The sequence below is a fragment of the Bufo bufo genome, chromosome 9 (genome assembly GCF_905171765.1).
Source record: "Bufo bufo chromosome 9, aBufBuf1.1, whole genome shotgun sequence".
Lineage (NCBI taxonomy): Eukaryota > Metazoa > Chordata > Amphibia > Anura > Bufonidae > Bufo > Bufo bufo.
This window is the reverse complement of record NC_053397.1, coordinates 83,405,917-83,433,274: the sequence shown is the minus strand read 5'-3', so window position 1 is coordinate 83,433,274 and position 27,358 is coordinate 83,405,917.

Genomic DNA, 27,358 nt, shown 5'->3' with positions numbered 1-27,358 from the left:
CTTTTTGTTTCAAGATGGTATCAAGATCTCCACCTCTAATGCCAGCATGTATTGTCTCAATCACAGAAAAAGACAAAACTCGGACGTCGCCACTATGTTTCAATGTCACATGTCTAGAGATGGGTTTGTCACGTTTATTTCTCACATCCCCTATATGCTCTAAAATCTGTTTTTTAAACTCTCGAAATGTCTGAAGTTTCAGGTGCATTTGCATAAGTATATTACCCCTTCGGTGTTACAAGTTGTAAATGAACGAGTGTAATATATTTTGTGTCCGCCAGAATCGTTTGACACCTGGGTCTCTATAGGTGGTGGTATCTGTCCCTTGTCAGGGCCATAAAGGGTGACTAGGAGGTTACTGACACGGGATCGCCCCTATCGGGGCGGATATTCCGTTTTTTGTAGGCAGGGTTAATAGATTTTAGGGCAAGCTGGAGGGTCAGATAATTTTCCTTTCCCCAGCCTAAGTGGATAGAGATTTTAGGCCCAAATTGGGGTATTTGTAAACACATACCATTAAAGGTTAAGTTTTATACCGGTGAAGGTGCTCTGTGAGTTTTTGAATAATAACAACACTAGTGACGAACTTGGACTTCTGATGTCCATATTGATCAGAACTGTGATTTATTTTAGCTTTAGCCTGGTGAAAGGTGTAATGTGTCCATTCCAAGTCTCTGCACCTCTTACCATGTCAAATACATATAGCTCTTTAATAAGAGACGTGCATGGAGACCTGATGAAGGAGTTCTAAGCTCCTAAACACATTGTCATAAGAGTGTATTAATAAAGAAAAAAATATATCATCTAATCGTGGTTGTGTTTGCGCAAGGAGGTGATGGAACCCTGCTGAGTGATGACCATTTGCACCCCTATGCCTATGCTGTTTACTTTCCTTCAGAGGGTTGGCTACCCCTTGAGCTGAGGATCTCACGTGGCACCGACCTTTTGCATTTATATGCCTTCTACTAGTGTGGTGCCTATGTCTGCATAACACCTAAAGGTGAGCATAATCCTCGGGTCTTAAATTCCAACTAATTACAGTATACTTACTACCCTAGAAGCGCCTGTCCCTTTTTGTCTCACCATGTTTTGTTGATGGTTCTTATACAAATGTGCTGTTATGTTCTCAGTAGGTCGGTATGTTTTAGTTAATTGCAGTGACTAAGCAGGATCAGGGACCACTGACAGGTATTGGCATGGGAAATTACCTCAATCATTTTTCTCATCTCTATACAAATATTATCTTTTTGCAGTTTATCCATCTATAAGCAGCAAACGATTTAGAAGGGGACAAAAAAAGCGACCAAATCAGAATGCTGGATTTATCGCAGGATTCAGACTTCATTAATTTCTGCTTCCCTAAGGCACCATTTGCCATGCTAGGAAACACAGTGCATACATTGTGCTGATGTTATAAGCTGCCATTGACATTTGGCAGTCCTGTGCCCTACGCAAAAGCTGTCATAAGTAACGCTAGAGCTCAGGATTATGGGGAGAGAAAGATACAGAAGCATGGGAGTGCAGGGAGTGACAGCATTGCTTAGTAAACCTGTCATACTTAGAGAGGATTGGTCAACATAATATGCTGCTTTAGGCCTCTTTCACATTTCCGTATGGCTATTTCAGTGTTTTGCGGTCCGTTTTTCAGGGATCCGTTCCGTTTTTTGTTTCCGTTGTGTTTCCGTTTCCGTTTTTCCATATGGCATATACAGTATACAGTAATTACATAGAAAAAATTGGGCTGGGCATAACATTTTCAATAGATGGAGCCACAAAAAATGGAACGGATACGGAAGACATATGGATGCAGTGTAATGAAGTCAGGCGGCACAGCGTACTGGTTGAGGGGTGCTCGGTTTGTGTGGAGGTAATCCCAAAATCAGAAGAATGAAAGAAAACCGGCACTCCCAAAAATCTTTGCTGGTGATAGATTTATTGGTCACTCATATGTGCATTTCCGTATGCATTCCGTTTTTTTTGCGGACCCATTAACTTTAATGGAGCCACGGAACGGGATTTGCGGCCAAATATAGGACATGTTCTATCTTTGCACGGAACGGAGATACAGAAACACGGAAACGGAATACATACGAAGTACATTCCTTTTTTTTGCGGACCCAAAAAACGGCCCGCAAAACGGAAAAAAAAAAACGGTAGTGTGAAAGAGGCCTTAGTTAAAGGGTTTCTCCTGGCTATTCTCGAGGTCATCAATATTAGATTTTTAAAGACTAAATTGCCGCTGTATATGTATGGCGGAGGTCCAGAAAGGGTTAAAATACCTCTAAGGGACAATGCCACTTTCTTTTTAATTTAACATTTTTCCATTTTATTTTTTTATTTTAATTAGATTTAATTATAGTTTTTATTTCTTTATTTTTTTAAATATTTTTTTTTAAATCCTCTGGGGACACTGACATTTTTTTTTTCTGTTTTTCACTATATGTTTTTCACTGTAACTGGGGCATCTGAAGAAGCCTGAGTTACAGGGGAAAACAGCCTACTATGGGGGCTTTGTACAAGGTAATGCTGATAAGGGTCTGCTAAGACCCTTCAGCTCTGACTTTGAGACACCCGGTGATCAAAAGCCAGGTCCAATAGAGGAAGTGGCATAGTACATAGTACCAAAATTGCCACCAGGAGAGTTAGCATTTTCATGATCTGTGTGTTGGGCACTAATCCTTGCTGGGGGGTGAGTGCAGAACAAAAGCTGGCTGTAGTAAGTGAGGGTTGATCAGTATGCACCAGGGGAGAAGACATCTAACTTCTGCGAAGGTGACCTCCCTGTAAATTTTTCCCTTTAAAAGCCATTTACAAATAAGATGGTTCCAGAAGGGGATGTTCTGCAGATGAGATGGTTGCAGGTGACAGCTGCAGATGCAATGCTTGCAACAACCAATGTTCAACGATGACAAACATGCCAGGTGATAGCAGGTTCCTTAACGGGGTTGTCCGAGTTATTTTTTTGTTCTTTCTATGTTCCTAACTAGGCAAATATAACAACTTTCCAATTAACTCACTTTATCTCCAGTGGCTGGTTTCTCAGATTTCACATAAGGTCACATGACCTGTGATGTCAGCTTCTCTCCCTGCTCTGATAAACTTCGTTTACAAGCTTGTAAACGAGTCACTGTGCTGGCCACGCCCCCTTCACTGCAGTCTGCTCTCTCTCCTAGGATTCTTAACCCTTTCAGCTGCACACACTGGGTATCTGCAGCAGTGACAATTCTCGGCACAGGAGCTGAAGGACTAGAGAGAGCATTGCACAAGAAGGTAGGGGGAAGATCCTGTGTGTATTAGCAGTGTCATTATAGAGCTGGGACTTGTAGTCCTACACATACAACATGCTGCAGAGTCTCCCAGCAGGCAGACATGTCACTCATGGCAGCACTTGTATTCACTCCCTTAGCAGTGTCATTATACAGCTGGGACTTGTAGTCCTACACATACAACATGCTGCTGAGTCTCCCAACAGGCAGACATGTCACTCAGGGCAGCTCTTGTAGCCACTCCCTTAGCAGTGTCATTATACAGCTGGGACCTGTAGTCCTACACATACAACATGCTGCAGAGTCTCCCAGCAGGCAGACATATCACTCAGGGCAGCTCTTGTATCCACTCCCTTAGCAGTGTCATTATACAGCTGGGACTTGTAGTCCTACACATACAACATGCTGCAGAGTCTCCCAGCAGGCAGACATGTCACTCAGGGCAGCTCTTGTAGCCACTCCCTTAGCAGTGTCATTATAGAGCTGGGACTTGTAGTCCTACACATACAACATGCTGCAGAGTCTCCCAGCAGGCAGACATGTCACTCAGGGCAGCACTTGTATTCACTCTCTTAGCAGTGTCATTATACAGGGAGTGCAGAATTATTAGGCAAGTTGTATTTTTGAGGATTAATTTTATTATTGAACAACAACCATGTTCTCAATGAACCCAAAAAACTCATTAATATCAAAGCTGAATATTTTTGGAAGTAGATTTTAGTTTGTTTTTAGTTTTAGCTATTTTAGGGGGATATCTGTGTGTGCAGGTGACTATTACTGTGCATAATTATTAGGCAACTTAACAAAAAACAAATATATACCCATTTCAATTATTTATTTTTACCAGTGAAACCAATATAACATCTCAACATTCACAAATATACATTTCTGACATTCAAAAACAAAACAAAAACAAATCAGTGACCAATATAGCCACCTTTCTTTGCAAGGACACTCAAAAGCCTGCCATCCATAGATTCTGTCAGTGTTTTGATCTGTTCACCATCAACATTGCGTGCATCAGCAACCACAGCCTTCCAGACACTGTTCAGAGAGCTGTACTGTTTTCCCTCCTTGTAAATCTCACATTTGATGATGGACCACAGGTTTTCAATGGGGTTCAGATCAGGTGAACAAGGAGGCCATGTCATTAGATTTTCTTCTTCTATACCCTTTCTTGCCAGCCACGCTGTGGAGTACTTGGACGCGTGTGATGGAGCATTGTCCTGCATGAAAATCATGTTTTTCTTGAAGGATGCAGACTTCTTCCTGTACCACTGCTTGAAGAAGGTGTCTTCCAGAAACTGGCAGTAGGACTGGGAGTTGAGCTTGACTCCATCCTCAACCCGAAAAGGCCCCACAAGCTCATCTTTGATGATACCAGCCCAAACCAGTACTCCACCTCCACCTTGCTGGCGTCTGAGTCGGACTGGAGCTCTCTGCCCTTTACCAATCCAGCCACGGGCCCATCCATCTGGCCCATCAAGACTCACTCTCATTTCATCAGTCCATAAAACCTTAGAAAAATCAGTCTTGAGATATTTCTTGGCCCAGTCTTGACGTTTCAGCTTGTGTGTCTTGTTCAGTGGTGGTCGTCTTTCAGCCTTTCTTACCTTGGCCATGTCTCTGAGTATTGCACACCTTGTGCTTTTGGGCACTCCAGTGATGTTGCAGCTCTGAAATATGGCCAAACTGGTGGCAAGTGGCATCTTGGCAGCTGCACGCTTGACTTTTCTCAGTTCATGGGCAGTTATTTTGCGCCTTGGTTTTTCCACACGCTTCTTGCGACTCTGTTGACTATTTTGAATGAAACGCTTGATTGTTCGATGATCACGCTTCAGAAGCTTTGCAATTTTAAGAGTGCTGCATCCCTCTGCAAGATATCTCACTATTTTTGACTTTTCTGAGCCTGTCAAGTCCTTCTTTTGACCCATTTTGCCAAAGGAAAGGAAGTTGCCTAATAATTATGCACACCTGATATAGGGTGTTGATGTCATTAGACCACACCCCTTCTCATTACAGAGATGCACATCACCTAATATGCTTAATTGGTAGTAGGCTTTCGAGCCTATACAGCTTGGAGTAAGACAACATGCATAAAGAGGATGATGTGGTCAAAATACTCATTTGCCTAATAATTCTGCACGTAGTGTACAGCTGGGACTTGTAGTCCTACACATACAACATGCTGCAGAGTCTCCCAGCAGGCAGACAGGTCACTCAGGGCAGCTCTTGTATCCACTCCCTTAGCAGTGTCATTATACAGCTGGGACTTGTAGTCCTACACATACAACATGCTGCAGAGTCTCCCAGCAGGCAGACATGTCACTCAGGGCAGCTCTTGTAGCCACTCCCTTAGCAGAGCAGGGGGAGGGGCAGAGATTGTTTTTATTGCAGGTAAACAAAGGGCCAGAAAAGAACCAGGGAAATTAGGAAATATATATATTTTTTGCATAAAACTTGCTTAGCTTAGTTATATATTGCTGCCCATCAGATTTTCTGTGCTATATATTTTTTTTCATAACTCGGACAACCCCTTTAAGAAGAGGAAGCAGTAGGGTTAGTGCCGTCGGGCCTAAAAAGGCGCCAACAGCCTGGTCTGAGTGATACCACTTAAGAAAATTGAAGCAGAAGGAGGAGTAATGGCCTGGGAAAGTTTGACAGTTGCAAAAGGATCTGGGACCCCAAAATGAGGCACTAAAAGCTCAATTAAATTCAAGTGAATGGGCCTGGGCTGCAATACCAAGTACAGCTGCTATACAATGTACAGAGCTGTGCTTAGTAACCTGCAAAGCGGCTGCAGTGCTCCCCAGAGCATTGGGGCCTCTTCAAACAGCTGATCACAGTTGGATCCCCACCAATCAGATATTGATGACCTCTCATTTAGGCCATCAATATCAAAAGGTCTGACAACCACTTTAAAGTGATATGTATGAGAAACAATGCACTTAATGTGCCTCTTACAGGACTTCAACCAGCATGAGTACAATACCCTCACATTGAATGTAAGCGGTTATGCAATGTTTGAAAGAACCATGCCTTCCTGGGGTGAACATGTTTAATAGTACAGTAAAGTTTATGGCTGCTGCAAAAATATCTGTTCCTCCACATGCCATGTTTATGCATCATCCAAAGAACCTGTAGAGTGCTCCTCTACACACTCTTTTGGGTGTTCTTTGTACCCCTCCCTGAGGCCCTTCACTAGGCATAAAATAAGTGCCAGCAGTTGTCATTTAGATAAATAGATGAATATTAAGTCCCACTTTGTGGGCATAGTTGGTGCTCAAACACGTTACAGGTTAACATTTTGCAGTTGACAACAGGTTTGGTGAGCAGGAGGAGGAGAGGTGGGGAAAGAAGCAGATGAGGAGACATCTGTGCTTGCAGATTTAAGTGCAAAGCTGATTACACTGATTTCTATTAAAACAACCCCATGCTTGAGTCTGTGCTTCATCTGCCATCTCATCTCCAGTTCTCTCTATGGGCAGTGCGTAGCAAAATTAACAAATGTATATCTAAAGGATACACAGACATTCACAATCTATTCTGAAAAATAAAGGAACTTTGCAACAGGTCTTAAAGGGGTATTCTCATCTTCCCTTTTCATACTTACCTTCCTTGAGCGCGACATTCACTTCCTGGATTCTTCTCCTGGCCGGGCCATGCTTGCGCAGAAGACTGAAGATTCTCTCCCGGCCGGGCCGCGCAATGTCCTGAACGGGCACACCGCCACGCATGCGCCATGATGACTTCTTCCTGGCCAGTATAGTGCAGAGCCACGAACGCGCGCGCTGGCTCTGTACTATACAGGCCAAGAATAAGTCACCATGGCGCATGCGCGGCGCCGTGCGCGTTAAGGACATTGCGCAGCCCGGCCGGGAGAAAATCTTGAATGTCCTGAACGCGCACGCCGCCGCGCATGCGCCATGGTGACTTATTCCTGGCCTGTATAGTACAGAGCCGCGAACGCGCGGCCCGGCCGACATTGTGCGGCCCGGCCGGGAGAGAATCTTCAGTCTTCTGCGCAAGCGCGGCCCGGCTGGATTCAACAGGAGAGGTGGCCGAAACCAGGGGAGACCAAAGACAACATCAGGTAAGAAGGGACTTATTTTCTAAAAAAGGGTGGGAATTGGGTAATAAAATGTATTTAGAAAAATGATCACTGTCAAATCATTAACAGATTTAACAGTGATCATTAAGATGAGAAATCCCCTTTAATTGAAATTTCTTATAGTTTTTTCTTTACAGCTCTTTTGCAGTCCCATGCATCTCAATGGTAACAGACAACAATAACTCTATTTAGTCTGATCCTGAAATCCTAATTTCTTATATCTGTCCCTAAAAACTAGGCCACCTTCCTAGAAGGAAGTTTCACAGCAGGGACAGACTGCAGAACATTTGTTTGTTGTCTGTTACCATGGAGATGCATAGCCATGCAAAGGAGCGGTAGAGACAAAACAGTTGTTTTCACAAACCACTGTTGCAACATGCCACTGTAAAGGCTAGCATCAGAGATACCTTTGATTCTCTGTCACCCCATTGATGTTCCTGTGCAGTGATCATGGGGTCACTACAACTGTGCCTGTGTATACAGTATGTGTATGTGCCAGCATTTAGTAGCATTATTTTTGCATTGTATGATGGTATAACTATGACTCTGTATGGTTGGTTATTTATGTACAGTCGTGGCCAAAAGTTTTGAAAATTACACAAATATTAGTTTTCACGAAGTTTGCTGCTAAACTGCTTTTAGATCTTTGTTTCAGTTGTTTCTGTGATGTAGTGAAATATAATTACACGCACTTCATGCGTTTCAAAGGCTTTTATCGACAATTACATGACATTTATGCAAAGAGTCAGTATTTGCAGTGTTGGCCCTTCTTTTTCAGGACCTCTGCAATTCGACTGGGCATGCTCTCAATCAACTTCTGGGCCAATTCCTGACTGATAGCAACCCATTCTTTCATAATCACTTCTTGGAGTTTGTCAGAATTAGTGGGTTTTTGTTTGTCCACCCGCCTCTTGAGGATTGACCACAAGTTCTCAATGGGATTAAGATCTGGGGAGTTTCCAGGCCATGGACCCAAAATGTCAACGTTTTGGTCCCCAAGCCACTTAATTATCACTTTTGCCTTATGGCACGGTGCTCCATCATGCTGGAAAATGCATTGTTCTTCACCAAACTGTTGTTGGATTGTTGGAAGAAGTTGCTGTTGGAGGGTGTTTTGGTACCATTCTTTATTCATGGCTGTGTTTTTGGGCAAAATTGTGAGTGAGCCCACTCCCTTGGATGAGAAGCAACCCCACACATGAATGGTCTCAGGATGCTTTACTGTTGGCATGACACAGGACTGATGGTAGCGCTCACCTTTTCTTCTCCGGACAAGCCTTTTTCCAGATGCCCCAAACAATCGGAAAGAGGCTTCATCTGAGAATATGACTTTGCCCCAGTCCTCAGCAGTCCATTCACCATACTTTCTGCAGAAGATCAATCTGTCCCTGATGTTTTTTTTGGAGAGAAGTGGCTTCTTTGCTGGCCTTCTTGACACCAGGCCATCTTCCAAAAGTCTTCGCCTCACTGTGCGTGCAGATGCACTCACACCTGCCTGCTGCCATTCCTGAGCAAGCTCTGCACTGGTGGCACTCCGATCCCGCAGCTGAATCCTCTTTAGGAGACGATCCTGGCGCTTGCTGGACTTTCTTGGACGCCCTGAAGCCTTCTTAACAAGAACCTCTTTCCTTGAAGTTCTTGATGATCCTATAAATTGTTGATTGAGCCATTTTTATGCAACGCAATGATGGCTGCACGCGTTTCTTTGCAGGTCACCATGGTTAACAATGGAAGAACAATGATTTCAAGCATCACCCTCCTTTTAACGTGTCAAGTCTGCTATTTTAACCCAATCAGCCTGACATAATGATCTCCAGCCTTGTGCTCGTCAACATTCTCACCTCAGTTAACAAGACGATTACTGAAATGATCTCAGCAGGTCCTTTAATGACAGCAATGAAATGCAGTGGAAAGTTTTTTTTGGGATTAAGTTAATTTTCATGGCAAAGAAGGACTATGCAATTCATCTGATCACTCTTCATAACATTCTGGAGTATATGCAAATTGCTATTATAAAAACTTAAGCAGCAACTTTTCCAATTTCCAATATTTATGTAATTCTCAAAACTTTTGGCCACGACTGTACAGTAGAGTGGTACTGTTTTGTTGTGCATTACAGCGGCATTGCTTATGTGTACAGTCAGTGGTGTAACTAGAAATGACTAGGCCCCACAGTAAATTTTTGAATGCCCCCCCCAGCAACTTTTTTGTAATCCCCTTCTCCCATGCAACCCCCACTCCTATGACTAGTCAAGATCGCTGTCTCAGATCAGGCAGCTGATCCGTCTGTTTCCTACACGTACAGTATATACTGTATGAAATGTCACTGTATTATATGATATTATTGAGGGGCACTGACAATAAAATCTATTAGTGCTTCCTTTGGTTGGGCCCCAAAGCAGCCTCTTACCCTGCTTCCCCTATAGCTACGCCTCTGTGTACAGTAGAGTGGTACTGTTTTGTTGTGCATTATAGCGGTATTGTTTGGTGTACAGTAGAGTGGTAATGTGTTGTTGTGTTTTATTGTTTGGGTGTACAGTATGGGTGCATTGTTTTGTTATGTACTATGAAAAATGAAGAAATGAAGAGGAGAATGGAGAAAAACAATAGCGCCCCTTTAAAGTACACTGCTCAAAAAAATAAAGGGAACACTTAAACAACACAATGTAACTCCAAGTCAATCACACTTCTGTGAAATCAAACTGTCCACTTAGGAAGCAACACTGAGTGACAATCAATTTCACATGCTGTTGTGCAAATGGGATAGACAACAGGTGGAAATTATAGGCAATTAGCAAGACACCCCCAATAAAGGAGTGGTTCTGCAGGTGGTGACCACAGATCACTTCTCAGTTCCTATGCTTCCTGGCTAATGTTTTGGTGACTTTTGAATGCTGGCGGTGCTTTCACTCTAGTGGTAGCATGAGACGGAGTCTACAACCCACACAAGTGGCTCAGGTAGTGCAGCTTATCCAGGATGGCACATCAATGCGAGCTGTGGCAAGAAGGTTTGCTGTGTCTGTCAGCGTAGTGTCCAGAGCATGGAGGCGCTACCAGGAGACAGGCCAGGACATCAGGAGACGTGGAGGAGGCCGTAGGAGGGCAACAACCCAGCAGCAGGACCGCTACCTCCGCCGTTGTGCAAGGAGGAACAGGAGGAGCACTGCCAGAGCCCTGCAAAATGACCTCCAGCAGGCCACAAATGTGCATGTGTCTGCTCAAACGGTCAGAAACAGACTCCATGAGGGTGATATGAGGGCCCGACATCCACAGGTGGGGGTTGTGCTTACAGCCCAACACCGTGCAGGATGTTTGGCATTTGCAGAGAACACCAAGATTGGCAAATTCGCCACTGGCGCCCCGTGCTCTTCACAGATGAAAGCAGGTTCACACTGAGCACATGTGACAGACGTGACAGAGTCTTGAGACGCCGTGGAGAACGTTCTGCTGCCTGCAACATCCTCCAGCATGACCGGTTTGGCATTGGGTCAGTAATGGTGTGGGGTGGCATTTCTATGGAGGGCTACACAGCCCTCCATGTGCTCGCCAGAGGTAGCCTGACTGCCATTAGGTACCGAGATGAGATCCTCAGACCCCTTGTGAGGCCATATGCTTGTGCGGTTGGCCCTGGGTTCCTCCTAATGCAAGACAATGCTAGACCTCATGTGGCTGGAGTGTGTCAGCAGTTCCTGCAAGACGAAGGCATTGATGCTATGGACTGGCCCGCCCGTTCCCCAGACCTGAATCCAATTGAGCACATCTGGGACATCATGTCTCGCTCTATCCAGCAACGTCACGTTGCACCACAGACTGTCCAGGAGTTGGTAGATGCTTTAGTCCAGGTCTGGGAGGAGATCCCTCAGGAGACCGTCCGTCACCTCATCAGGAGCATGCACAGGCGTTGTAGGGAGGTCATACAGGCACTTGGAGGCCACACACACTACTGAGCCTCATTTTGACTTGTTTTAAGGACATTACATCAAAGTTGGATCAGCCTGTAGTGTGTTTTTCCACTTTAATTTTGAGTGTGACTCCAAATCCAGACCTCCATGGGTTGAAAAATTAGATTTAAATTTTTTAATTTTTGTGTGATTTTGTTGTCAGCACATTCAACTATGTAAAGAACAAAGTATTTCAGAAGAATATTTAATTAATTCAGATCTAAGATGTGTTATTTTTGTGTTCCCTTTATTTTTTTGAGCAGTGTATATAGTAATAGCACTAAGGAGACAGTCAGACTTGCATAGTTGCTATGGTATTTATCAAAACTCAGTAATAGGCATATCAAGTCAACTGAACTGTGAGATGATAATGGCTGCAAGCCCCAAATGTTGAAAACGTCCACACTCCTTTTTCTCCACACCCTTTCTTCACACAGCCAGTGTATCAACAAAATATGACCATCAATGGACCATTGCCTTCATCAGACCATAGTCAATTAGCCTTGAAAAAGTTATTGGTCCAGTGCCAAAATGTGTAGTCTTCGTATGTTATGCTTTTAAGTGGTTTTCCTTAGAGATAAGCAAATTGATTTAGAAATTTGGAGAGAAAGTTGGGCAGAATTTATTTGGACCTCAATCGAATTGAATCTAACGCAAATCAAATTTTAAGAAATTTGCTCATCTCTAGTTTTCATTCTAATAAGCCAGTTGGCATCATAATCACATATTTTAGTCCGGTTTCAGCCATTGTTAATGGAAGATGCATATGGCAGTGCTCCAAATGCAATTTTTTTCCCCCATTGATAGCCCCATTTAGTGTGTACTATGGCAGTATTGTTTAGGTGTGCAGTAATGACATTATTCTTCAGGTCGGCAGTGTGATAGCCTTTTTTAGATGTATGCTAAGGAAGTATGGTTTTGGTATACTGTAAGGCAGCACCATTTACATGTCTATCACAGCTTTATTATTTTCACATGTGTCTGCTTGCTTGCATAGATCAATGGCCATGACCTTCTGCCCCTAGACAAAATACTGTATATGTCCTTGTGTCTTTAAAGGGATTCTGTCACCAGGTTTCACCCCTGTCAGCTAAACATATGCTGATGTTCAGGGCCTCATCACGATTCCTAATGTGGGCTTCTAAATGTGATCTGTAGCCTTATTTTGCTAAAAAACAGCTTTTACTAACCTGTCACTCAAAGAAATAAGGTGCCCAAGGGGATGTCAGGGGATGTCAAGGGATGCAAGGTGCCCGCCGCACCCACCGCCGTTCGTGCCCAGCGCCGCCTTTCCAGACTTCTGCGCCACCTCCTAATCCTCTGTGCCGCTTCTCGCTCTCCCTCCCTCCCCCCTCCTCCTGCTGTAAGATATTGTGCGTGCGCACAGGGCTCTGAGAGGCTGGCGCCAGAGTGCAGGTCATACAGGGGGTTGAGCGAAGTGCCAGCGCATGCGCACTTCGCTGTAAGAAGCCAAATAGAGAAGTCCGCACAGGCGCATCAGGCAGAGCCCTGTGCGCACGCGCGAGATCTTACAGCAGGAGGAGGGGGGAGGGGGGAGAGAGGGAGAGCGAGAGGCGGCACAGAGGATTTGGAGGCGGCGCAGAAATCTGGAAAGGCGGCGCTGGGCACGAACGGCGGTGGGTGCGGCGGCACCTTGCATCCCTTGACATCCCCTGACATCCCCTTGGGCACCTTATTTCTTTGAGTGACAGGTTAGTAAAAGCTGTTTTTTTAGCAAAATAAGGCTACGGATCACATTTAGAAGCCCACATTAGGAATCGTGATGAGGCCCTGAACATCAGCATATGTTTAGCTGACAGGGGTGAAACCTGGTGACAGAATCCCTTTAAGTTTGCAGTTTACACTAGAGGTTTCTGAACATACAATGAGGGATAGAGAGGAAGAGGAGGAAGATGTTCCTTCCCCCAATAATATAGGTTAAGATGTTTCATATACTCATTTGCATTCCAGTGCTGTGCTCCAACAAACCAGCAGTACAATGCACGGAGAGGACTCCTCTGTGAGTCCTCTCCATTATGTGTATGAGCTCAGGAGTCCTCTCAATGCACTTTACTGCTGGTTTGTTGGAGCACAGTGTCAGAACACAAGTGAGTAGGAAGATAAAAATTACATAACCAGACCCTGCATCACTAAGGCCTCTTTCACACTTGCGTTGTCCGGATCCGGCGTGTACTCCACTTGCCGGAATTACACTCCGGATCCGGAAAAACGCAAGTGTACTGAAAGCATTTGAAGACGGAACCGTCTTCCAAATGCTTTCAGTGTTACTATGGCACCCAGGACGCTATTAAAGTCCTGGATGCCATAGTAGGAGCGGGGAGCGGGGGAGCGGTATACTTACAGTCCGTGCGGCTCCCGGGGCGCTCCAGAATGACGTCAGAGCGCCCCATGCGCATGGATGACGTGATCCATGTGATCACATGATCCATGCGCTTGGGGCGCCCTGACGTCACTCTGGAGCGCCCGGGGAGCCGCACGGACGGTAAGTACACTGCTCCCCGCTCCCCACTACACTTACCATGGCTGTCAGGACTTTAGCGTCCCGGCAGCCATGGTAACCACTCTGAAAAAGCTAAATGTCGGATGCGGCAATGCGCCGAAACGACGTTTAGCTTAAGGCCGGATCCGGATCAATGCCTTTCAATGGGCATTAATTCCGGATCCGGCCTTGCGGCAAGTGTTCCGGATTTTTGGCCGGAGCAAAAAGCGCAGCATGCTGCGGTATTTTCTCCGGCCAAAAAACGTTCCGTTCCGGAACTGAAGACATCCTGATGCATCCTGAACGGATTTCTCTCCATTCAGAATGCATTAGGATAATCCTGATCAGGATTCTTCCGGCATAGAGCCCCGACGACGGAACTCTATGCCGGAAGACAACAACGCAGGTGTGAAAGAGCCCTAAGGCTACTTTCACACTTGCGTTGTTCTTTTCCGGCATAGAGTTCCGTCACAGGGGCTCTATACCGGAAAATAACTGATCAGGTATGTCCCCATGCATTCTGAATGGAGAGTAATCCGTTCAGTTTGCATCAGGATGTCTTCAGTTCAGTCGTTTTGACTGATCAGGCAAAAGAGAAAACCGTAGCATGCTACGGTTTTATCTCCGGCTAAAAAAACTGAAGACTTGCCTGAATGCCTGATCAGGCATTTTTTCCCATAGGAATGTATTAGTGCCGGATCTGGCATTCAGAATACCGGAATGCCGGATCCGTCCTTCCGGTATGCGCATGCGCAGACTGAAAAAAAAGGTGAAAAAATAAATGCCGGATCCGTTTTTGCCGGATGCCACCGGAAAGACGGATCCGGCATTTCAATGCATTTTTTCGACTGATCAGGCATTTTTAAGACTGATCAGGATCCTGATCAGTCTTACTAATGCCATCAGTTAGCATCCATTTTGCCTGATCCGGCAGGCAGTTCCGGCGACGGAACTGCTTGCCGGATCTCTCTGCCGCAAGTGTGAAAGTAGCTTTATACTGTTCACCGCTTACTCTAGTTTGGGGTTGTTTTGGAGTTGACAGATTCCCTTTAATAAATGGCAAAGATATGGTTAAAGCCTTGTTGCAGTTTATTTCAGTCTGTCAGCAAAATGGATTCTGCTGTGGAAGGGCATATTTTAAATGACCCGAGTATATAGATCTTATATGCACAAACATGCTGTTTCCTTTACTAGTCTTGCAGACAGACAAAAATAATAGACTTGATATCATATTTTATTGTACTTTGCAGTGCGGAGCCATGTATCATACCCATGTACTAAAGTAAAAAAAAAAATCCATCACACCGAAGTTTTAGCAGGGAAGATATTGGTATTCAGGTCAAGTGCTTTGGTGCACGGCATATGACTGCAAACTATGTAATGTTTTATATTTGTATTAATGTGTATCCTGCTAAGCGAAGAACACTTTAGGCAATAAATGATCCGGATGTTTGAGGTAAGAGGTAGTGAATATCTCATTAATGCAATTATATGAGGCTATGTATGCATTAGTGCATTTGTTCAAATGTGAGCTAGAACCTCAGTTTTCCTACGGTAAGTGGGGCATCACAAATTACAAGGACACTTTCAAGAGACATTTTCTGTTATGTTGACTTCGGATAAGACTTAAAACACAGAGAATTCAGGGCTAGCTCTAAATTAGTAAACTACTGTATATAGCAACTCTGCATCCAGTTTATGATATGATAGCAGTACAATTAAAGCCCCTTTTCATGAGCGTATACAGCAGGCAATTATCAGGAACAATCTTTTCATTCCTGATAATTGTGTGCTCGTCAGAGGAGGTGAGAGCTGCATTTACATACAGCAATCACCTCCACTGTACGAGGGACTATGATTTGCTGCCCAGAAATGATGATTTAAGGGATCACATCAGTGATGCTTTCGCACGATGAATGAGCAATCCATTCATTGGATGACTGGCAGCACAGAGCAATTATCGGGAACAAGAGATAATCCAGAATTGTTATAGTATTCAGAGTATAATTATTTACTGAAACGGACATGTCAGGACTGGTGACAGGTCCCCTTTAACTAGAAATCACCTTGGAGGAAAATTGCCATTATTAGCAAAAGATATCAACATGCAGTGTGATAAATAACTAATTGTGTTTCCTCTTGATACTCTTTTATCAACAGCTGAATTTTATGGACACTAAGAATGTAGGTAGTAATATGTTGGGTGCGCATTGCTAAAATTGAATGTGAATAAATTATTAAAACTATTGAAAGAAAAAGAGGAGTGATTGCCCGCAATTACCATTAAAATTTCATTTTTTAAGCTTTTATGGAATTTGAGAGGTGGAATCAGATTGGTTGTTATAGGCACATTTTGCCTTTGCACTATTTTTGATAAATTCTCCCCAGTAGGTGACCTCATCAATCTCCTGTATAGGCTGAGGAAAGTATTTGGAGCTGTTGTAACACATGTTATTAATCTAATCAGAATTCTTATCAAAGAGAAATGACACATTCACATTATCTTAGTGAAATCTTAGCTATGGTGCAGTTAGGGAACCCGTCACAATAAAAAGGCAGTGTAATCTGCAGGCAGTATGTTATAGAGAAGCAGCTGAGCAGATTGATATAATGATTTGTAGAAAGAAAAAAATCTGTATATACTGAACCTAGTACAAAGACCCAGACGATCAATGCAAGGGTTAAATTAATGCTACAGAGTTAACCTTGTGTTACAGAGCTAAATGTTGAGATTTTTTGTTAAAGTACTTATTTTCTTATCATCCCAAATGGTTGTTTATGGACAACAGTTAGTTAACACTGACAATTTTACCAAAGTTTTCCAGGGTTATAGACTGGTCCTGCCCACTGGTCAGAGAGTGTCTAGTCATTAGAGCTAGAGGCAACAGGTGCATGTGTGAGCTCCTGAGAAGTAGACCTGGAGAGAAGACTTATCCAGAGAACCTTGAGTGGAGGGGGATAGCCACCATGAATCAACCACTACTCTGTACTACTACTGTGAGATTGTGGAACAGCTCTTCCTGTATAATGTTTGTGCATAATTGTATTGCAACTGTCATTTGGCATTATAGGCACTAGAGGCAGCTCTTTATCCACACAGCTAAAGTGACTGCTGGATTTGAATATGCAAAGTAGCTGATAACTCATGTTTAGGACTCCTGTAGTCTGTGTTGCTGAGAAGAACAGAAAGGAGAAGGTCAGACATCTTGGGAGGATGGTGTGTGTGAGACACAAGCCGGTCTCATCACAACGTTGGAGTGTCCTGCAGTGGTCGGGGTGATAGTAGAGAGGGACTGTCACCCGTTCCGTACCCAGATCCTATCCTCAGGAGAAGAGATTGTCTCCAGCAGAGCTGATTGGAACTTTGAAAGAAAAGGACATCTACTCACTAAGGCCGCAGGTGTGCTTACAGGCCTGGAACTATCCTGATGAGAGACATCCTCTGTTACCAGATGGGATCAGGTCAGTGAACCCAGGTTTTGTTGTGTTTATCGCATGGTTTTAGTGGTACCTGAAAAATCTGAGACTGAGCTTATACCTGCCATTAGATAGATAGGTAGGATTTGTATTCGGCAGGCTGCCCGGGATTGTTTGCGCCACAGTATCGACTTTTCAGGCTCTACTGTGGGTGCCATCGGTCAGGGTTGTTATATTCCGCGGCACAGTATCGACTTTTCAGGCTCTGCTGTTCACGCCACCGAGTTAGGGTCGGCTAGCCGGACTAGGACAGGACTCAAGGGTGGGGAAATATTACCTTATGTATTCCTACATCGTTATGTTGGTTGTCGATGTTTAGTAAAGTTGTATTGGTTACTAATAGCTGGATTTTGTGTTGCTTTTCTTGTCTGTGACTTCGCTGTATCCTACGGAGCCCACCCTGGTACATGGCTTAAAACTTGGAGTATTTGGCAGGATACAGCGATCATTATGAATGGGAACGTGGCGAGAGACCGTCCCCCGGTGCCAGTGGTGCCGGATCAGGACCCAGCCCAGGGTGCACAGGCGCAAGATCAGCTTTCCCCCAACAACATGGCCATCCCAGTAGGATACATCCCCGTAGGGTAGACGGTAGAAACATGACATTTCAGGACTGGACTGAAAGGATGCGAATTGCAGTTAAAATGTGTAACCTGACCCCCAAACTGCAGGCAGAGGTTGCGTTGGGAGGCCTTGAGGGTGACATCAGGCGGATAGTGATGGTAAGGCCTGACTCCGAGAGAGATACCCTAGAAAAGATATTCTCCGTGCTAGAGAGAGCCCAAGGGGGGCGTGCCAAAGTGGTACAGTTACGGAGTCACTTCTTTAACCACCCCAGCGAGAGGGCGAGACCCTGATGCAATATTCCAATGCTCTACAGGAGACACTGAATGAGATACAACGATGAGACCCTGAGGCAATGGGCACCTTCCGGGATGTGGACAGGCTACTACGAGATCAGTTCATAGTGGGGCTTTCCAATCAATTCTTACAGGAAAAATTACAAGAGATGAACCGAACAATGGCCAACATAACATTCTACAGCGTCTACTTAGCCGCCGTAGAGAGCGAGAAAGAGCCAATACCTGCGGCGGCGAGAGTAGTGAATAGCACGCATGTTACAAGGGACCGTCCGGGGTCTGAAGAATCGGAGTCCTTAAAGGATGTGGTCCAGGCCCTGCGGGCAGAATTAAAAGGACTTCAGTGTCACGACCATGGTCATGGTCGTGACTCCTTGAGCCGCATGCAGTGGCCCGCGGTCTGGTCTTGTTGTCAATCACAGGTGAGGCCTGTTAGTATTATGCTTCACGTGTGGTTGCCGCTGGCAACATGATGTTATTTGGCAGTATAGCAGCCTGAGCTAGTTGCTAGGCAGCTTGCTGTCAAGTGCATATGGTTGCACCTGGCGACCTCTCTTTGTAGGTGTGCACTTTGTATGTTTGCTGTGCATGGGATTTAAGTTATGTGTGCATTTCCCCTTTTAGTGATACTTACCTTCTTTGGTGTTGGAAGGGTTAATTCCTTTCCTAGTATGTCTGTGTGGGTGTGGCTACTTGGGCTATTTAGCGAGCACGGGTTCCAGTCAGTGTGTCTGTGGCAGGTAGGAGTGGAAGTGGTTTCACTCGCCTGCCATATCCATATGCTGTTGATGTTCCCTTTTCCTTGCAGCTTGGCCAGTGAGACTCCTGTTCCTCCGTGTCTAGGAGGAACAGGTCGTCTTACCCTGCTCCTAGTCCAGGGATCTCTTGAGGGCTAGTAGGGACTCGAGGTTCCTGAGTATGAGCCCTCCTACCATCTGGGTTGGCTCATACAGTTAGGAGTCAGGGTCAGAGTTAGGGATGCTTTAGGAGGTGACCTACTCCCTAATTCTGTTGTCCAGGCCTAGCAGCTTCCCTTATCCTTAACATCGCACGGATAAGGGTTTCCCCCACTCTCATCCGTGACATTCAGCTGGAAGTGTCCCAGATGAAGGCAGAGCCGTCCTGGCCTCCAGAAATGGTCCCTGCACCTCGTGCCACTCTACTCAGAACCACTTAGGTGAGGGGGCCGGTCAGAAGAGGGCCCCTCTGTTGGGCTTGCCAAAAGTACGGCCATATGGCCAGAGAGTGCCCAGAACAGGTAGCGTCTGAGCCGACGTTAAACTTCCGACCGCCGCAGTAGCTGGGCGTCCTGCAGTGGTGCACCAGAAGTTAAGCCCTCTGCGTGAAGAACATGATCTGTATGCCAGCAGCCCCGTATTAGAAGCCGAGTTGGAAAGCCAGAAGGTCTGCTGCCTCGTCGATACAGGGTGAGAGTGCACCCTTATGCCTCTTGAGTTCTTCGAGAGGCACTTCCAGCATATAATGGAGCCCAGAGACGGGAGCATCATCAGGCTGACGACTGCCGATAACAGAGAGATGGATGTTCAAGGGATAGTCTGGATGAGGGTCTGACTGGGCAAGACATCGGCAAGAAAAGGGTTGTGCTGGTGGACCATTCGTCCCCGAAAGGAATGGACATGACCATGGGCATGAATGTTCTGAGATACCTAGACCATTAACTCAATGCCAAGGAAGGGCAGAAGTATTTTCAAGGGGCCACCACACACCTGCCTACCCAGAAGGTATTACAACAGATGGTGAGGAGCTGTAGCCTGAAAAAGAGTAACCTGTCCGGGCTATTGGGGACGTGAGGGTGCTACAGAGGACTCCGTTGAAGATCCCACCTCGACAAGAGCGAATATTGATGCTGCCGTTGGGGGCTGGATGACGATTGAATGGACTGGAGGTCCTGATCGAGCCCGCTTATTAAGAAGAAACGCAGACTCACCCACTGATAGCCCGGGCCCTTGCCATTGTGAAGGACGAATGTGTGCCTGTACGCTGCTGTAATGTTGAGGACTGCGAGTTAAACGTCCCCGGAAACACCCTGCTGGCCAAAGTTTATGTGTCCGAAGGGGGTTTCGTTCAACGAAGGGGTTTAACGCTACATCCTGATAGGAGATCATCCTGGACCTATGCTGTGGAGATCCATTCAAGGGAAACCCCGACAGCGGAGTGGAACGGTCAAGTGATCATGGCCCGGATGGGGGTGGACTGCAGAACCCTGATCCCAGCGGAACAAAAGCTACTGGAAGACACCCTTTGGGAATTTCAGGAGGCCTTCTCGAGACATGATAAGGACATTGGGTGTGCTGATGCCATCGAACACAAAATCCCGACCAGCAATACTGCACCGATCAGGGAACGTTACCAGCAAATCCCACCTAAGATGTACCAGGAGGTGAAAGATATGGTGGCCAGCATGTTGGAAAACCAGGTGATTCAGGAGAGTCAAAGTCCGTGGGCTGCTCTGGTAGTCTTGGTGTGGAAGAAAGATGGGAGTATCTGGTTCTGCGTGGATTATCGGAAGCTGAATGCTCAGACCGTCCGGAATGCCTACCCCCTTCCGCGGATTGAGGAGTCATTGTCCTCCCTAAGCCAAGCGAAGCTCTTCTCGACTCTTGACCTGGCTAGTGGGTACTGGCAGGTGCCGGTGGCCAAGAAGGACAAAGCCAAGATGGCCTTCATTCTACCTATGGGACTCTACGAGTTCAACCTGATGCCATTCGGCCTCTCCAATGCTTCGGGGAAATTCCAGCGATTGATGGAGCACTGTCTGGGGGATCTCAACTTCGAGTCAGTTTTGATATACCCGGATGACATAGTAGTTTTTGGGGCCTCCTTTGAAGATCACCTCCAGAAGCTGCAACAAGTCCTGAGACGGCTACGAGACCATGGGCTCAAGATCAAGCCCAAGAAGTGCCAGCTGTTCTGACAGCAGATAGAGTACTTAGGACATGTGGTCACCCAGGAGGGGGTAAAACCAGCCCCCAGCAAGGTGGAGGCCGTTCAGAAGTGGCCCCGGCCAAATACACTATGAGAGGTGTGGGCGTTCGTGGGACTGGCCGGTTACTACATGAGGTTTATACCCAAATTTGCTCAGCTGGTGGGTCCGTTAAACAAGTTACTAAGGGGCATGGGGACCCCGGCAACAAGAAGCCTTTTAAGCGGTGAAGTAGGCGCTGACCAGTGTCCCGATCCTGGCTTACGCGCGGTTCGACACCCCATTCCTGCTGTACACTGACGGAAGCCTACATGGTCTGGCGGCCGCCGTACTATCCCAAGTCCAGGATGGACAGGAGAGAGTCTTCGCCTATGGGAGTTGGTTCCTAAGAGAATCAGAGCACAACCCTGTTAACTATAGCTACTTCAAACTGGAACTATTGGCACTGGTGTGTGCCATGACCAAAAGGCAGAATACCTGACTGGTGCAGAAGTGACCATGATGACGGACAACATCCCGTTGGCACATTTGGAGAATGCCAAGCTCGGTGCACTCGAGCAGAGATGGTTGGCCCGCCTTTCTAAGTACCAATATCGTATCAAGTTCCGATGCATTCTCCAGAGTTCCAGTAGGACAGTCGCCTCAGAGGGCTGATGAGGAGTTAGAGGACACCGAAACCCCTGACCTTGGTCGCTTACCCATGTTCCAGGATGTGGCACATTCAAGTGGGGTGGCGTCCGAAATGACCCTGGTGCTGGGAAAAACGTTGACTGATAGTGAGAGAGTCCAAAATGGCTGCCCAGACTTGTGGAAAGTGAAAAAATGGGTTCGGAGCAAGATCTGGCCTCGGCCAGAAGAACGAGCCCGTCTGACTCCAGAGGGCCAAAAGTTGTTAAGGCAGTGGGACAAGCTGACAGTTAGCCAGGGTCTCCTGTGCCGGACCATATACTTACAGTCAGAGCTGCAGTACCGGCAACATATTGTCATCCTCATGTCGTTGGGACCGGAGGCCGCCAGTGAAGCTCTTGAAAAGGGAGCTCATTTCGGGAACAACAAAACGCTCAATTGGCTCCAATGGTTGGTATACTGTCCAGATCTGGCTGACATGGTGGCCGCGGCATGTCTTAAGTATCGATCCTGTGGGCTGAGTAAGAGTACTGAACAGCGGGCTCCTGTGCAGACCATCCGCACCTCAGCGCCCCTAGAACTTCTGATGATCGATTATGTACAGATTAGATACTCTACCTCGGGACACTCGTACTGTCTAGTCATGACAGATCACCAAGTATACTGTGGCTGTGCCCACCAGAGACCAAACCGCAGAGTCGGCCGCTGAAGCTGTCTGTAAACACTTTATACAGGTGTTCGGATGTCCACGGAGGATACATTCTGACAAGGGAGCATGCTTTCAGGGTACTCTAATGAACAAACTGCACCAGCTGTATGGGATTAAACGCTCCTGCACCACTCCGTATCACCCACAAGGAAACGGGGCATGCAAACGCTTCAATCACACCTTGCTTCAGATGCTGCAGACTCTAGAAGACAATCAAAAAGCCTAGTGGCCCACGTACCTACCCGAGTTGATGTGGGCCTATAACAAAAGGGTACACAGTACCACCGGATATTCTCCACATATGCTTATATTTGGAAGAGCCGGATAGGAGATTGAAGATCTCTATATGCCTAACCCGATGAAGCCCCCACCGAGAAGTACCACCGCGTGGGTGCAGGAGCAATGCCACTGGCTGAGAGCGGTTCACAAGGTTGTGGAGGAGGGCCTGGGACAGGTGGTACACCCTAACAGAAGACCAGTGCAGAAATATGGGTATGCCCCGGGTGATCGGATGATGGTCAAAGCCAAACGGTCATCTGGGAAGTTGGATGGACGGTGGGAGGCGGTTCCATACACGGTGAAGAGAAGGGTAGACCCTGCTATTTAGGTCTATGAGGTAGAGAAAGTAGGGACAGGGGGAGGAAGAGGAGGAATGGTGGGTTGTCCTTGTCCAGGTGTCCACAGAGGTTCTGGCTGTGGCAGGTTTTCCACCCAGGTTTAAAGCTGAGCAGTCAACAGCTCCTCCCTTATCAGATATGCCTGATGTCCCCAGTATTTCTGGGCCCAATGCTGGTATGCCTCCACAGCGCTATGCAAAGAATGAGTTTGTATAGGGAGAAATGCCGAGTTATACAACCTCTAGTGGGGTGGTATGTGAGATTGTGGAACAGTTCTTCCTGTATAATGTTTGTGCATAATTGTATTGGAACTGTCATTTGGCATTTTAGGCACTAGAGGCCGCTGTTTCCCCCACACAGCTAAAGTGACTGCTGGATTTGAATATGTAAAGGAGCTGATGAATCATGTTTATGACTCATGCAGTCTGTGTTGCTGAGAAGAACAGAAAGGAGAGGGTCAGACATCTTGGGAGGATGGTGTGTGTGAGACACAAACCGGTCTCATCACAACGTTGGAGTGTCCTGCAGTGATCGGGGTGATAGTAGAGAGAGACTGTCACCCGTTCCATACCCAGATCCTATCCTCAGGAGAAGAGATTGTCTCCAGCAGAGAAAAGGACATCTACTCAGCAAGGCCGCAGGTGTGCTTACAGGCCTGGAACTATCCTGATGAGAGACATCCTCTGTTACCAGATGGGATCAGGTCAGTGAACCCGGGTTTTGTTGTGTTTATCGCACTGTTTTAGTGGTACCTGAAGAATCTGAGACTGAGCTTGTACCTGTCATTAGTTAGATAGGTACGATTTGTATTCGGCAGGCTGCTCAGGATTGTTTGCAGCGCAGTATCACTTTTCAGGCTCTGCTGTGGGTGCCATCGGTCAGGGTTATTCTATTCCACGGCACAGGCTCTGCTGTGCACGCCACCGAGTTAGGGTTGTCTAGCCAGACTAGGACAGGACTCAAGGTGGGGAAATATTACCTTGTGTATTCCTACATTATGTTGGTTGTCGATGTTTAGTAAAGTTCTATTGGCTACTAATAGCTGGAGTTTGTGTCACTTTTCTTGTCTGTGACTTCGCTGAATCCTGGGGAGCCCACCCCGGTACACGTCTTACACTACTACTATCAGTGCCACAACCACCATACCCCTCCTTCCTTCTCTTGCTGCACTTGTATTTTCTTAATTTAAATTCCTGCTTGTTCTATGCTTAGGAGTCATGTGGGAGGCCTGATCAGTGATTAGCAGCTAATTCTGTAATCACATTCATATACAGATAGCTGTCAATCACTTAGTAGGACTGCCCACATGACTCCTAAGTATAGACCTATCAGGAATTTCAATACATAGAGTGTAACTCAGAGATTTTTTTAGAATGAGTATATTGATTCTACCAGGGTCATATTCAGGCAGTACTTTCACTCTAGTCCCTCAGTTGTTAGTTAACAAGTTGCTTTGCATGTTATAGCTTCTTAACACTGCAGGAAATAACAAAATGGCAGAATATTACTGGGGTGCACAAGAGAAGTTGTCATAGCAGTGTCCCTTTCTCTGACATCACTTCCTGCTCTGGATCAAATGAATAGTCCTGGGCTGCAAAATCAAGCATAGCCACTATACAATGTATGGCACTGTGCTTGATATGTTGTGAGGAGGCCGCAGTGCTCACTGGAGTGCCATGCCTTCCTCAAACAGCTGATCGGTGGGGGTGGGGGTGAGGGTGCAGGCAGTCAGAGTATGGTCTATATTGTACCCATGAAAACCTCTTTAACAGCCCTGATATGTTACAGTATATGTCCTTCCAAGTTCAGTTTTTACTAATTGTGAAAATGTGTCCAGAGTTTCACTTTAAATACAGTAAATCCAGTCCAAGCTGTTTTCTGGAATCTAACCCAGTGCTTTACTGTGGACCTAGTCTCAACTGGAAAAATACAAATGCATCATATGCATAACTGAACTCAATTTCTATAAGAGAACCTATAAAGAAATTCCATAGATATAAATATAATAAACTAGATTTAGAAATTACTTGATTCCCTTCGTCAGACTCTACTGAGTGAATCAAAACAAAGCAATGTTGGCAGATGACCAACAACTGAAATATCTTCCACGGATAATTCAACGCTGAGAAGGATTATCTGATCCTTCCTGTTTTCTGAAGCTTTATTTAACAATGCAGATTAATGTATAAAGTCTTTCATACAAGAATGGAAACAATATTCTCTAAGTGACTTGAGAAAAGAAAAGGAAATGAAAAATAGAAGATGGGATGCTGAAATCACAAACCGATTGGTTCTATAAAAATCAATAAGTGGTACTTGTAATAAGCTCCCTCAATTAGCTATATTTGTAGAGCACATTCCAATTTGTTCCATGGATTTAGATTAACTCACTGATCGTATACTTTCCATTTGAACAAATATTGGATATCCCTAAAGCTTTGCTCCTTAACCCCTTAATGACCAGGTCTGGAAAGGCCTAAATGACCAGAAACTTCATTGTGATTTACCGCATGTGGTGGCTTAAAGGGGTTGTCTGGGTTCAGAACTGAACCCGGACATACCTCCATTTTCACCCAGGCAGCCCCCCTGACTTGAGCATCAGAGCAGTTCATGCTCTGATGCTCTCCTTTGCCCTGCGCTAGATCGCGCAGGGCAAGGGCTCTTTTGTTTACAATAACACACTGCCGGGCGGAGGCTTCCGCCCGGCAGTGTGTTCGGGGACATCATCGGCTCTGATGGGCGTGCTTTAGCGCTGCCCTAGCCGTTTTACTGGCTAAGGCAGCGCTAAAGCCTGCACATCAGTGCCTGGGACATCACCAGACTTCCTGGCAGCCCCATGGAGAACCCGGTTCATCACATGAATTTTTTTTTTTGATGATTTCACCTTACATAAGTTCTAATAGCGGAGGCCAGGCTGAAACACCATGTGGCATTTCTTCAGCCCTCACAATGGCTCTGGAACTTGAGGTAGACCTCTATGGCCTGAAATAAGACTCCACATGCTGAGCTGCCTTTTGTCCATGCTAAGTAGCGGGCGCAGCTGACATAAGTCCCGCAGCAGAAGATGCCTCTACAAGAGATGGGAGTCAAACATGACTCCTTCCGAGCAGCTGAAGCCTGCTGTACCTGTGGATTCCTTCTGGACAAACTACTGTGAGAGGAATGTATTGACCTTCCATCTGGCATTGGAGGGTCCACACTGAGGCTCCTAGCATTCTGGGAGCGGCGGTGTGCCTCTGGTTGTTTAGATTCCTTCGCTTCCATCTCCCAACCCTATGCGCAGCTACTCCTGCAGCCAAACAGCCTCATGGCAAACCACAGACTCTCTGATAGAGGAGACCAACTTGGAGAGATCCATCGGAGGACACAGGCCAAATGAGGTGGGTTGCTCCAGGCCCTGGTTCCCAGTGAAACTAATGGTTTCTAAGCCGGAAATCAGAAAACCCTCCTTCCCCACTGACTTCACCTTCCCTAAAGTACACACACCCCGGCCAATCCCTACCCTGCTAATTTAATAATGCTCAACCAACTACCCTGGCTCATCTAATTAACTCCTTCCTAGCCCAACTTCACTACAAACCCTGTCATATCAGGCCTGCTCTAAGCTGTGCTCTCTTGTCCCTGCACAAACATAATAATATTTTAATATGAGGCAGGTTTCAAATAGACTTTTTCCTCACTGGTGGTTTTGTAATCTGTGCTTTATAATCATTATGCTCTTGTAACGGATATCAGCTCTCCGTGCACTGACATCCTGGAATGCCCATTGTAGGTTTGTATTTTATACATCAAACAATCAGAGAAGGAGGGGATGCAGAGGGGAAGGAGAGCAGCAGACTGAACCAATCATGAGATAAGAGGTGTGTCTCAGACTACCTCAGACTTCCTGTAGACACAGTAGTTAAGCTGTAGTCACAGATCACAGCAATGCCTTAATTCATCTGAGCTAAAAACAAATAAGGAACAGGTACTGAGGAAAATAACAGATGGTAAGTATCCCGTCCATGACTGGACATTTGCTGCCAGCTATCAAATGAATAGTAATTTATCAGTGGCTAAAAATAAATGAATGTGGGAAAATGAGAAACAAACAGAGAGAGAGAATATTAAACTAGTACCTAATTGTAATTTTAGGGGATAAACTAGCCATATTTTAGAAGGAGGCATAAATGTTTCAAGATTATATGTCTTAGATGTTGTCTTGAGAAAAATACAGTCCTGAGCAAAAGTTTAAGACCACTTGAAAAATGGCAAAAAATCATATTTTACATTGTTGGATCTTAACAAGGTTCCAAGTAGAGCTTCA